The following is a 12,904-nucleotide window of genomic DNA, read 5'->3' on the forward strand; positions in this document are numbered from 1 at the left end:
AGTGACTGTTGTCCCGACTTGTCCTGTTTGTAGCTTCAAGAAATAAAGTCCAAGCATTTACATTTACTCCAGGAAGTTCTAGAAAGTGACCTGATCACATGGATACCTGGGTGAGGGCTGAGTGAGACCTGGGTTTTCAGAAGGCCCTTGTGCTGCTTGTTCCCGCCTCTCAGCCCAGCGGTGAGATGCCCGCTGTGGACCGTACCAGCTCTGCTCCATACCAGGACAAACCTCCAGGAGATGGAACTCAGCAGGTAGGCCTGGAGAAGCTGTTCAAAGTTAAGTAACATTTGCAGGCATAAGCTTTCAAGTGAATGAATCTTTCCGATTCTTTCTTGCCAGCTTGCAGTTTCCTGAATGATTTCTCTTCACAAGCTGGTGATAGACCCTAGGCATTCCATCACTTCTGGCAGACAGAAAGTAAATTTGGCTCCAGGCCTGACTTCAGAGTCTGCTTAGAAAGCTGCGCCAGCCAAAATGCATCGCCTGGACTTGCACAGCGCTCTCTGTACGGCGCCCCACCTCCCCGACCGCCCAAGCCACCCCCGTGACCGCTGCACAATTTACATTCAGAGTGGCATTCTTAGGTGTAGAAAGCTTTAGAAAAATGCTGGTTTAAGATATGCATTTAAAAAAAAAAAATAGGGGTGGATAGGTAGAGTGGGAATACTTTCAACTCAACCACCTGGGATCAGCTCTTCCCGCCTGCCCAGCAGGGCCAAAAGAAGTGAGGGTGTTTCAAAGGTGGAGAGGAGGCAGGGCCTGGGAAGCCCTAAGGCCTCAGATCTTTTCCACCAGGAAGCAGGGCTGAAGAAGGAACAGGAGGGAGTTCCTATTGCCCTGCAGCAAGCGAAGAGCTACCCGGTTACCCGAGGAGATGAGCAGATGCAGGTTTTACCCAGCTCCATTGCATGTGACTCAGAAGTCAGGGTGCACCTGCATGGTCATCCCATTCCTGTCGTTCTCATAACTGACCCCGATGAGGGCTGGTGGATGTGAGCCAATGCGAAGCAGCCCAGGAACAAGACCAGGAGCCACGGAATGTGTTCCTACTGCTCCCTGCCATGTCAGAAGCAGCCCCTGGACCCCATAGCAAAGGAGCCAGATGCTAAAGATGCCAGACAATGTCACACACAAGGCACAAAACCGGGCAAGCACCATTTACATGGGGTGGGGGGTAGCATGGTTTGGTTCCAAACTTTATGGTAAAAAAGGAGCATAATAATTAAAATTCTGCTGGGTAGCAGAGAAATTAACAAGAGGAGGACAATGATAAGGAGAGGGAAGACAGAGAATACCTGTGACAGAGAGGGGAAACAGTCATTGAAGGGTACTTGGAGGCAGCCCTATCTAAAGGACAGGAAACTGCTGTCCAGAACTTTCCTTTCCAGCTTGGAAGTCTGGTCACTTGCCTTGGGCAAAGGTTCAGTATCTGGGCATTGGATGCCTGCTCTGCAAAACATAGTTTTTCTTTTATATTTAGAGCCTAGAAACATTAAACAAATAAATAAGATGTCTACCTTTAATTTATAGCTCAAATTTTAATAAGGTTTTTCTTCACTGACACATTGGCGAAGATATTTTGGTTTTAAACTTCAGAACAATGACAGGACAAAAGAAGGTACCCACAGATGCAAGCAACCAAATGTATTCACCTGCCTAGGCTATGCAGTGAACATTCAGGGCCCTTCCCTAAGTTCCAGCCTGCAGAATAAAGTTAACGTCCTATGCATCTTAGAGTGTCCAAAAATCAATATTCGATGCTAACATTTGGATGCTTTTCAGAAAAGTAAATGGTTATTTTAAAAAGTTGAAATCATCAAAAGTACTGGTCTTATACATTTTCCCACTTATGATGATGTCTTCTCATAATTCTGCACACAACGCTGCGAGTTGCTTTAATTATGATCAACCCAGGCTATCAGAATCAACACAAACCTAGGATTACTCTCAAATATGCTTTAAAACAAGAGAAAATTGCAGTGCTTTCCTATTCTTTCTGCTTCAAAACTAAATATGTGTCCTGCCAACACAGAAATTTCCGTAATCATGTAACCAATCTGTTTAACAGAATGCCTATCTGGTTAACCTCGAAACGTGGAGAACAGTAGCTCATTGGAGACGAAAGAAAACAAAACCATAAAAACCATAAGAAAGTACTTTACCTAAACGGTATTTTATTGATCAACTGAAACCATCAAAAGCAGTATCAAAGATAAAAATGTCACTCACTCCTTCGCCATCCCATAAACAGATGGAAATATGAATGCACCCTCCTATTACCATTCACTAAGGGTGAGTAAGGACTTGGGATTGGTCACAGAAAAACACGGTCATTTTATAAACGTTACTCTTAATTTGCTTCTAGGCTAGGCTGTGTGTTTGGGAGGAGGCAAACTCAGAAGAAGCTAATCAGAACTGGCCCTGGCAAGCGGTCAGTGACGCGACTGCACTAGGACTAGAACCTTCCATCTCAATTTTGCATACACTAACTGCAAGGACCGAAAATGCTTGCCTGAAGCACCACAGGGCTGGATAAAAACATTCTATCCCTAACGGAGAGATGCCCAGGAGCTCCAAAGGCTAGCCAGCCTCGGCCAGACCCCAAAAGCCATGCCGGGCGTATCTGGAGCAGGAACCACCTGTGCCAAAGTAAACACGCCCACGGAAAGCCACCATGTGGAAACCAACTGGTGAGGGGAAAGCAAAGTGCCCACGAGAGAGCTGAGGAAGCCCCGTGGCAGGAGGCGGAGAGGGTTTTAACACACCAAACAGATGGAAGTGGCAATAAACAAGAGGGGAAAGCTAAAGACACTCGCTTCCACCCAGAGACGACAGTCGAAGAGCAAGGAAATTACAGACAATGCGTATGTATCTCTCCCCATAACCTATTTGCAGCTTTTCACTTTCACTGCAAAGCGTGCCAAAGCAGAACAGAAAAAGCTAGAAGCAACTCTTGCGACTCTTCTCTCTCTAAGAGGGAAAAAAAAGCACGCTCACCTTTAAGTACTCAGGCTCCAGGCGTTTACAAATCTGCATCCCGCCACCGGGTCTGGCTGTTAGAAGTTACCTGCCTCACCAGCTGAAGCGAACGCCCGGCTGGGAAACGGAGCGAGGACACAGGAGCAGGCATTGTGAACTTGCCCCCATCAAAGGGAAGCAGCCTCATTTGTTGAGCACAGCCACACTCTGGGAGTTCCAGACCCCGCAGCTCTAATGAGACCACTGGATTCTGTGTTGTCAAAGATGCTCCCCCTGAGCAACGCCAAGGAAACAATAACACCAGCAGAAAAGCAAGCTCCAGCAAATGCCTGGAATTGGGGTGCACCAGACATTTAGCAGCGAGGCTGGCTGATTGGTTTAACTGACTGATTTCATCTGGTTATGTGGGCTCATCCGGAAACAACCTGAGATTGCTTGTTTTCATAACAGAGATTACAGCTGAGATTTACTTCCCAGGAAGAAAGTGCCTTAGCATCAAAGAAAACGCTGCTCAGCCCGGCATCCCGTGGCCCTGGCACTGGACTTTGTGAGAATCATGGAAACAGAATGCATTTCCCAGTAAACGCAGCAGGATGTGTGTTTAGGCCACTGGCAGCCTAATTTATTCTAATTTTAGAGATTATGTCCAGGATTTTCTTTTTTCTTCAATAGCTTTATTGAGGTATAAATTGCATACCTTAAAATCTACTCATTGTAAATATACAATTCAACAATTTTTAGTACATTTACAGAGTTGCACAACAATCTCCACAATCCAGTTTTGGACCATTTTCATCACCCCGAAAAGACCCAGCCTGCCCATTTGCAGTCCCTTCCAGTTCGAACTGCTAGCCCCAGGCAACCACTAATCTGCCTGCCGACTTCATGGGTTTGCCTTTTCTGGACATTTCTATAAATGGAATCGCTCGGTCTTTTGTGACTGGCTTCTTTCACTTAGCATAATGTTTTGAGGTTCACACATATTACAGCATATACCAAGAGTTCACTCATTTTATTGCTGAACAGTAGCCCGTTGTACTGATATCCCACATTTTGTTTATCCATTCTTCTGTTCCTGCTTATTAAATCTATAAATCCAGCTAAGTGTCAAGGCTTATGAGCCTGATCGCAGAAATAAAATAAGAAAGCCTGCCATATTTCTAAAATCCTAGAATGTCTGAAATTTCCGTAACGTGTGAAAATATGTAATACAGATACAATATGTTCCTTGGAATCTGTGTGTGTAGAGAGGGTGCTGTTTTAAGTAAGTGAAGAACATCCCTGAATTTTAACTTTACTATTCTTTAATACAGGTTGAGCATACCTTATCCAAAATGCTTGGGATGAGGAGTGGTTCAGATTTAGGACTTTTTGAATTTTGGACTATCTGCATCATATACGTGAGCATATCCTTTGAGTGGCAGCACTCAAAAAGTCTCAGATTTTGGAACATTTCAGACTTTGAATTTTTGGATTAGAATAATCTGTAAACATAAAGTGCATTTATGCTAATTTCCAAGTCAAGCAAGGTCATCAAATCATTTTCCAAGCACCTACTTACTGTGCAAATAGCCCTGTCTTAGGATACAGGAAACACACAGCCCCCTCCTCCCCAGCTAACAAAGATATTTGTATTTCAAGACTGCTAATAAACTAGTTTGGCGGTACGTGAAACATTTTTCTCCAAATAAAACAGATAGTGTTTAGTGTCCATGGTCAGCCCCCGAAAAGTCTTGTTTAAGTCACAGTCCTTTATCTAGGATACTCTGTTGTATGTGTCCTATAGACACAATATGTAGGGCACTTATTTACTCATCCAATATGGCCTGGGAGCCTTGTGTGTGCCAGGCACTGTTCTAGACCCCACTGGAGCTATGGACAAAACAGTCTCATCTGTCTCCTACACTTACATTCTCTGTGGGTGAAAGACTTTAAGAAATAAATACACTGCTGAGGGTCATGCAAAATGCGGTGGAGAGAAAAAGAGGCATCTAGGGGAGAGAGAAGGGGGACCGCTATTTTAATGAGTGCTATTTGGAGACGCCTCTCTGAAGAGAGGGCACTTGAGCAGAGACCTCAAGGCAGCAAGACCTGAATGCAGCAAGCTTCCTGGAAAAGCAGTTGGAAAGCATTCCAAGCAGAAGGAGAGGACGTGCAAAGGGGGTTGGCAGGGAGGTGGGTGGGGCTGTAGCCGGAAGGAGGGACAGTGGCAGTGGTGAAGTCTAGTCCCGAGCCGTGATCACACACCACTCTATTTCCCAACCTCAGACGCACATCCTTCCCCCGGCGGAAGCGATTCCATCCCAACTGCAGGTGCCGGGCCTGCAGACCCATCCTGAACGTGCCCAACACACACGCGACAAGCTGCGGACCCCCACTCGGCAGGCAGCTAGTCACACTCGCTTGGTTGTGTCACTGCACCCAAATCCATGGGTCTCTGTCTTCCTCCCTCAGCCAGCTCTCCACACGCTCCCTAGTTCTGTGTCTTGCCTAGTCCTTCCTGAGGCCACCCCATGATGACCACACACCTGGCTGTTGCTGCAGAGAAGGCCACCTCGCTTGCCGTCTTCACCTCCCCTTTCCCTCACCTTGAGGACTTGGCTGTTGAAGGAGCCACAGACCCAACGCGGATGTGGGATTCTGACCCACCCCTGGCGTTGTCCCTACTCAAGCCCACGTGGACAGTCCAGCCACTCCGTGCAGGGTCCTCGTGGAGGGTCTATCTGACTTATGGCCCCTGTCAAGCGCTCCACCCATCTGCAGCTGCCAGCTTCTCTGGCCATGGACCTGCCGATCACCACTGCTGACATCTGCCCAGCACAGTAGGCGCGGCGTCCCCTCCACACCCCTCCATTGCCAGTGAGTGCTAAGTCAAGGCTCCTCCACTGCCCTGCCCAATCAGGCAAGCGTCTCTACCAGACCATGGTTTTGATAATTATCCCACCCAGCTTTCCTAGAACTCTTTCTTCCTAATGTCAAATCCACAGCTAGAACCCACAGACATTTAAATGACAGATGTCTTAGAGGCAAATCCCCATTCAGTTTATATTCATATGTCAACCAGCATGAACAATGGCTTAATTATACTATCTGCTGGACAAAGGAAACTTAACATCCAGCACTATTGTTTTTGTCTTATGCCACCAGTTACAAACAATGTTCTCGGCCTCACAATCAGTAAAGTTTTACGGCAAATCTAAATCTCTCAGTCCTATAAAAGGAGTCACGGAAGCCAGTTTTGATTCTAAAATCCATTTGGTGACAGGGTGCCCGAGCGTAAATGTCCCCAACCCCTGACGTGTTCTCTTCTTACAGTGAGACTGAGGAGGACAGGCGGGAGGGCAGCTGCATCCTTGGTAGCTGGCTCAGAACAGCTTTGAGAGCCCTCTCTGAGATGTGTCGCATCTATAATTTTTCTGGTTTCTGTTGTAGGTTTCTTTTATTCTTTTTTTATTTCAGTATATTACAGGGATACATATGTTTAGGTTACGTATGTTGCCTTTGCCCCACCCGAGTCAGAGCTTCAAGCGTGTCCATCCCCCAGACGGTGCACGCCACACCCGTTAGGTGTGTATATGCCCATCCCCTCCTCCCCCCCACCTGCCCAACAACCCAATGAATATTACTACTATATGTGCACTTAAGTGTTGATCAGTTAAAACCAATTTGATGGTGAGTACACGTTGGTGGTTGTTTTTCCATTCTTATGATACTTCACTTAGTAGAATGGGCTCCAGCTCTATCTAGGATAGTACAAGAGGTGCTAGATCACCATTGTTTTCTGTGGCTGAGTAGTACTCCATGGTATACATATACCACATTTGATTAATCCACTCATGTATTGATGGGCTCTTGGGTTGTTTCCATACTTTTTCAATTTTTAATTGTGCTGCTGTTGCCCAGGCTAGAGTACAGTGATATCATCATAGCTCACTGTAGCTTCAGACTCCTGGGCTCAAGCCATCCTCCTGCCTCAGTCTCCCAAGTAGCTGGGACTACAGCCACACACCACTAAACCTGGCTAATGTTTTTTTTATTTTTTGTAGAGATTGGGTCTTACTATGTTGCCCAGGCTGGTCTCAAGCTCATGGCCTCAAGCTATCCTCCTGCCTCAGCCTCCCATAGTGCTAGGATTACCAGCCTGAGCCATCACACCGGGGTGTTGAGGGGTTTGGAGTTTTTTTTTTAACAGAAAGAGAAGCTCTTTGTGTGGAATTATATTTGGAGTCAGTTTGTGAGGAATGCATCTCTCCTGTGATTCAGAAGAATAGAAGTTTCAGTTTTATGATTTTGCAAACAAATCACAGGAAACTGCTTAGCAAATTTTTTCTTAATTACTTTCTTTGACTCTGCTTTTATTTCCGTGGGTCCATCACACAGCGTTGCCAAATACTGGGTAAATCTGAACTGACTGAAAGAGGCTCTATTTTCTGTGAACAATCTGTCCTTGTGCAATCCTGATTGTCACTCGCCTATAACTTATTTAATTTCACATCTCAGCAAATACAGTGTTATTTCTCCAATAGCACTGGCTTCTGATAGCATCCTCCTCCTGGTTATTTATCATACATATCTGTAATTGAATTACCTATTGCAGTCGTGTGATTTACTCTCAAATGTGCATAAAAATGCAACATAAAGTAAAATTGTTATAGCGTATACTCCCTCATCACTCTACATGAATTCTGGGTTAGCCAATTTCCCTGAAATACAGTGACAAATAATGAATTAAAGATGGGAAGGTAAAAGATTAGCAGGTTCATGACCTTCCAAAAATAAAAGAAATTCATCCTCTAAAAAATATCATTCTCTTTTATCATAGTTTTTTTTTTTTTTCAGTGTTAATCAGGAAACCAATTCTGATACATGAGGGGGGAAAAGTTAAAAAAAAATGGAATGATTCTACTTTTTCCAAATGCAACTGGCCTTACTATGCCAGAGCATTTTAAAACTTAGGAAAGGGAAATAAAGTGTGCTTGTCTTTGCTCTTGTCAAACAACCATTAATCTTGGACAAAAAAAGAAAGAGAAGAAAAAAGAAGACAACAGCAATTTCTCTGGGAAAATTTTCTGTTTTCTTGAGCCCAGTGTTGCGTTAATCCTATTTCAAATGTCATGCACAAGGCGAAATGTGACTTGTCTTTGAAACTGCCTGGCTTCAAAATACTCTGTGAAAGGGAGAGCCAGGTTCCTTAGCTCTAGAATCTTTCAGGTGCCAAAGATTAATAGTGTCAATACCAGTATGTTAAAATAAATTACTTAACATCCACTGCCTTCTCTTGGATCAAGTTTTCAACCACTGTGTTCTGTTTGGCTTAAATTCTGAATCAAAGCAAGTTTGCATTGAAAATGAAAAGTTTATGTCGCTTCTAGCTTACTTTAATTTTGTTTTTTCTTCTTTTCTTGATATCAGAAATTGATTTTATGTATCTGGATAAGCAGTACCAGTGTTATCTTTGCCAAGCAGGAGCCACTCCTCACCTGCTGAATTTATCCCCAACCTGCGCCCAATCCGTGCAGGGATTAGAAACAGCAGATTGCCCCCTATCTACAGTAGATCACTTCTGCAGAGCAGCAGAATAACAAAAACAGTCATTTTCAACCAAACTGCTGCCTCTCGATTTAAAAAGGTTTCTGCGAACATATGTGAAAATGTCTCTTGTCAACAACAGTACTCAAGACAGCATAAGCAACTTGAAGAACTTACACACATTTTCGGATTCAAGAAAACAGTTAACTTTCTCTATAAAACTTTGCCAGTACATGCAGGTGGGCAGAAATGTACAAGGTTTCACACTACACACTTTGTACTTTGTGATAACTCAATTTATCAGACACCATAAATTTACATTTTAAACATTAGTTAATGCTAAACATAAAAATTTGTCACCTTGGTATTATAATTACGCCCTAAGCAATTTGTCTGGGTAACTATAGCAACAATTTCAGAAGCATTTTTAAATACAAAGTTTGGTATAATTTTAGAATTAGAGATGATTTAATGTAGGATATAGGGCTGCTTTTCTTAAATAGCTGTAGATATCCTACTACAAAATGGATTCCTCGACTGGGATATATTATAAACTAATTAATTTGTTCTATCTTGCACACCATCTCATATGTAATTCAAATCTGTTCCTCGGGATTAGTTTCTGATCTTAGGTAACTCCAGAGTTCATGATCACTTGTCTACATAATGGAATGCCTTTATACTTTTGGCTGGACTTGGAGCAAACGTCTTCACCTCCCCTCCCCCCATTTTCTTGTATGTGTATCAGAAGTGAAGTCTCTATTTCGATGACTTTATGACTAAAATAAAGGACATTGGAGACTCTTTAAAAATCACCAAGTTAATTAAAACTATATAATGATTCAGATAGGCAGCTCTCACTAACATCAGAAGCATCTGACATAGTCCCCAAGGAGCTGGCATTTGTTATTTTGAGCAAATAGCATGCAGAACAGAGAAAGGTTTTGTTGGGTTTAATATTTGTCTCCCAGCAAGCAGCTAAAGTGATTCTGGAGCAAAATTTCTTACTGGATGAAATGGATGGGACTTCAGAAGGCCCATAATCCTGTAAACCTTTACACAAAATTTGTATGAGTGTGCATATGTTCATTTTGGTCCTGTGGCCAACAAGTTTTAACAGCCTCTGTGTTATAAGTCTCTATGTTTCTTTCTCTCCAGACATGGTGAAGACATCATTTTAAAGGGAAACGGCAGTGAAGAACACAGGTTTATTTTTACCCAATTCTGAACATCTCAAAAACTTCCTTTGGACAGAGAGGAGCTTTACCACCCAGGAGACCAAAGCCTTTGAGCTCAGCGGGGGATCTCGCAGCTGTTTGCCATTAAAACAACCAAATAAGTTAGTGCAATTCTTAAAAGGCACAAAACGATTAGCATCATCCATCTTCTCCCTATTAAGAGAAGTACTTATTGGCTAAAAGCATGTTAAAGTAGGTGCCAGTTCATCAACCCCACAGTTCGATGAGTATAGGAATTCTTAGTGTGACTGCATGCAACATCATGAATGAGCTGCCATTGCCAAAGTTTTTACAAGAAAGAAGCTTAAGGGAAAAAATGTTGTGTTTCAAGTGAACCAAAGCATTACATTTAGGACTGGTTTTTCATGTAAAACAAACATAGAAAAAGAAATTTTTTGGGGGGGGAGAATCCATATTTCTTTTGATATAAACACAAGCAAAGACAAGAAAAGTTACTTCACTTATACATAACTTAAGGTATTGTTTGCTTTAACTGAAGTTGTGAACTGGTCACTCAAAATAGTGCACGCATGATAAACTTTACCCTCTCCTACATAATGAAACCGGCATTAATTAACAAGAGTTTAGCAATCCAAATTAGGTATTGAAAAATCTTTTGTATTAAAGTCTGGTTTTATCTTTCTGTCTCCTTACAAAAGAAAAAAATTACCTCTATAATTAATAACATATCTGCTGTTTCCAAACTCAGCCATCATGACAGAGCTCTTCTGGTTAAGCTGTGACATAGAACTGCCTTTCTTAAAAATAAGCTGTGACAACCCTTTGTAACTCCTGGTGTTTTCACTAACGTGCTCCCAAAAACGCAGAACAGCGTTAAACATAATTCAGATCATCTTCACTCAATTTCGGCCTCTTTCTGGGTAAATGCAATAGTTACAAAGAGATGACAGATGCTCAGACAGGAAGAGTTTGCACTGAAACATTTGTCTCTGGAAGGGACCTCTAGCTAGGGACTTATGTCTGGCAACCACCACCTTCCCTGTCCGTTCTTCTAACAAGTCGGCCAGCTCTCTGCGGTCAACAGATCAGCTCTTCCATCCCCGTCCCCGCTATGAAATCGCTGCAAGATCTGCCTGGTCCTGCTGCTCCTTGGCTCGGACCCTCCACCCACTCAACCAGGACGGTGCAACTGCCTGTAGCATCCTCTCAGCCTCTCCGAGCGCTCGCTCTCAGCGCCCCCTGCCGGGGATCCCCGGGACGCCGCAGGCGCAGGAAAGTTAAATCCCAACTCCAGCAGCTGTACCCAGGTACAAAGCGAGGAAAGGGCCAGGAGGTGAGCGCGCTTCCCGCCAAAGCCCCGGGAATCGGGATCTGATCGAGCTAGGCCGAGGACCCGGGGCCGCGAGGAGCGATCGGGGGCGGGTGGGGATCACTCCTCCACGACTGTTCCCCCGCACATCTTGGGAGAAAGAGTTTCCTCTGGGGCCCGATCTGCCTCCAGCCCCGAAACCGTGCGCCAGGGTATGCGAAATCCGTGAAGCAGTGGAGAGAAGCCAGCGGAAAGGGGCTCGCCTGGCCGCAGCCCACCTGGCAGGCGGTTCCCCAGGCCTCTGCATCCCCCGCCCTAGTCTCCTTCGTTCATCAAAGCGCTTGGCGGAGTTGAGCCCGAGTCCCACTGCCTCGGTTCCCCTGCAACGAGAGCAGCAAAACCTGCCCAAGCCTGCGGGGCTGCGAGGTGGCGGCTCCCGGAGCGCCAAGCCCGAGCCGCGGGGCCCCCTGGCTCCTGACAACGCAAGCCTGGACGCGCGCGGGGTGCGCGCACAGACCTCCCCTGCGCACCTTGCCGAGGTGTTGAGCAGGGGTCCCTTCTCGCCCACCGCGACACTCCAGCTCCTTACCTCTGCATGCTCAGACCTTGGCAAAGGCGGGGACACAAACTTCCAACCCGTGCACTAGCTCAACTGTGAGCGCCCCCGCACTGATGGTGGTCCTAATCCCGGACGCGCAGTCCCCGCCCAGGTGCCTGCTGACCTGCCCTACCCAACGTGGACACCACCCACCGGCTGACCTCTGCTGTCCCCGGGTCCCAGCCAGCCGCGCAGCGGGGTTAGGGGTTCCAGTCAGGGCCACACACGGACTGGGCAGGGGGTCGCTCACCAGGTGCTGGGCGCGCTCCCTCGTGCCAGTCATCCAGGGGCTGGGGGCCGAAGTGGCTCCGAAGGTCCGAGGGTCCTCTTCAGCGGCTGGCTAGGGAAGTCGAGGCAGCAGCCGCTGTCACCCTCTGCCACTTCCCCAGAGCCGCCCCCTACTTGCTGCGCTCCGGGATAGATGCGGGTGTTGGCTCCGCTGCCAGGCGCACAGTTCCCGGGCGCGCGGCCGGGGGATGGGTGGGTAGGCTCGCGCCCACAGGGGCGACAGGCTAGGTGGCAAAGTTGGGTGCTGAAGCTAGCTACGCTGGGAACCGCGAGTGAGAGAGAGGAGCGCCCCGAGATGAGCCCCACAGGCCCGGCCGCACCTCCCCAGAGGGGAGATGGAGGGCCGCGGCCGGCCTGGGGCTGCGGAGCCCACCCGCTGCGGGAGGGCAGCGCGCAGGAGCTGGCGCAGCGAGAGCAGCCGCCGCCGGCGCCGCCTTCCCGGCGAGTAGAGCAGCGCTGGGCGAGCGGGCGCCGAGCGCGGGGCCGGGAGCGCGGGGCTGCTTCGCCCCGCCCCCGCCCCGCCCCCGCCGCCGCGCCTCCTCCTCCTCCTCCCTGCGGGGGTGAAACCCGAGCGCCCCACCCCGCGCTGACCTCCCTGGGCCCCTCCCCCGGCCCCGCCCCTTCCCAGGACCACCCGCCCACCCCTGCTCCCCGGACGCCCCACCGCACTCCGGGCGCCCCACTCCCGCCTCCCTAATGCGACTTCGCCCGAGCGTCGACTTTTCCCGGACTCCCTTCTCAGCCTGGCGGGGACCTTCCGTGCCCCCGCCCCGTCCCGCGGCTCCGACGTGGCTGCACAGGGGCGGGTATAAAGGGCCCGGGCGGCGCGGGCCCGGCCGAGACGTGGCGCTCCCGCTGCGCCGGCCGCGGCTCCAGGTACGTGCGCGTCCCGCGGTGGGATCCGGCCTGGGGAGGAGACTGGGGTCGTCCGGTCCTCCCTCCCGAACTGCAAGTTTGTGATTCTGTTCTTTTTTTGTGCCATCCTCATGCGTGCTGAGC

The 12,904-nt window shown here is 47.5% G+C and overlaps 1 protein-coding gene across 1 annotated transcript in view; it reads right to left on the reverse strand.

Moving 5' to 3' along the window:
* The window catches only part of SEMA5A (semaphorin 5A), a 453,573-nt gene extending 441,225 nt beyond the window's left edge, over window positions 1-12,348 (reverse strand). Inside the window, exon 1 of the mRNA XM_012791124.2 lies at window positions 11,868-12,348. The gene's annotated coding sequence lies outside the window, so the exon portion shown is untranslated. The remainder of the gene's footprint in view (window positions 1-11,867) is intronic.
* Between the last annotated feature and the right edge of the window lie 556 nt (window positions 12,349-12,904).

Source organism: Microcebus murinus, chromosome 11, assembly GCF_040939455.1.
Source record: "Microcebus murinus isolate Inina chromosome 11, M.murinus_Inina_mat1.0, whole genome shotgun sequence".
Lineage (NCBI taxonomy): Eukaryota > Metazoa > Chordata > Mammalia > Primates > Cheirogaleidae > Microcebus > Microcebus murinus.